Source organism: Littorina saxatilis, linkage group LG2 (genome assembly GCF_037325665.1).
Source record: "Littorina saxatilis isolate snail1 linkage group LG2, US_GU_Lsax_2.0, whole genome shotgun sequence".
Lineage (NCBI taxonomy): Eukaryota > Metazoa > Mollusca > Gastropoda > Littorinimorpha > Littorinidae > Littorina > Littorina saxatilis.
Window position 1 is genome coordinate 9,652,537 of NC_090246.1, and position 1,151 is coordinate 9,653,687.

Here is a 1,151-nt window from a genome sequence, read left to right on the forward strand (position 1 = left end):
ACCATCTGAACTAGAAGGCAATTGCATATCATTCTTCAAAGCTCCATGTCTGGTGAGGGGTAGGGGTGGGGGTGGGGGGGGTACATTTTTGTAAATTCTCTGTTGTCTTTATAGCTCGTTGATCTAGAGGTATGATTCTCGCTTTGGGTTTGGGAGGTCCCGGGTTTAAATCCCGGACGAGCCCGTCGCTAATTTGTACCTTTTTCTTCTTTTTTCTAGTTATGGGGATGGAGGGTGGGGGGAGCGAGGATGAGCACAAACTTTTGTCTAATAATTAGGCAAAAGGCAAACACTAAAGGACCCCACACACCCATCCCCCATCCCCCACCAGACCAATATTCCATAGCCTACCACCCCCACCCCTCCTCATACCCCGAAGTCATGTGCCTGTGGTTAAAACCTCGTTTCAGAACGCAGCGCAGGTAAATTTCTGTCAGCAACTGTTCACACAGCATTGCGTAACAGGGTAACAGGTAAATGTGAGGTGTAATTTCCCTTCGGTGTTTAGAGCGGCTCGTTGGTCTAGGGGTATGATTCTCGCTTTGGGTGCGAGAGGTCCCGGGTTCAAATCCCGGACGAGCCCGTCAATAATTTTTACCTTTTTCTTCTTATTCGTTCATGGGCTGAAACTCCCACGTTCACTCATGCTTTTACACGAATGGGTTTTTACGTGTATGACCGTTTTGTACACCGCCATTCAGGCAGCCATACGCTGCTTTCGGGGGTTGCTTGATTTTGGGTAGTTGGTTTGTCTGTTTTTCTGTTTGTATGTTTGTTTGTTTGTTTGTTTGTTTGTTCGGTTTTTTTGGTTTTGTGTGTGTGTGTGTGTGTGTGTGTGTGTTTGTTTGTTTGTTTATTCCTTTCTGTTTGTCTTTCTTTCCTTCTGTATCTCTGTCTTTTTACATTTAGTCAAGTTTTGACTAAGTGTTTTAACATAGATGGGGAATCGAAACGAGGGTCGTGGTGTATACATGTGTGTGTGTGCTTGTGTCTGTGTGTGTGTGTGTGTATGTGTAGAGCGATTCAGAGATAACTACTGGACCGATCTTCATGACATTTTACATGAGGGTTTCTGAGTATGGTATATGCAGAAGTTTTTCATATTTTTGATAAATGTCTTTGATAACGTCATATCCGGTTTTTTGTGAAAG

General features: G+C 44.0%; 1 non-coding gene across 1 annotated transcript; it reads left to right on the top strand.

The window, feature by feature from the left end:
• The first annotated feature begins 511 nt into the window (after positions 1-511).
• Positions 512-583, top strand: Trnap-ugg (transfer RNA proline (anticodon UGG)). The gene has a single exon. It is a non-coding gene; the product is annotated as a tRNA-Pro (tRNA).
• Positions 584-1,151: the final 568 nt, after the last annotated feature.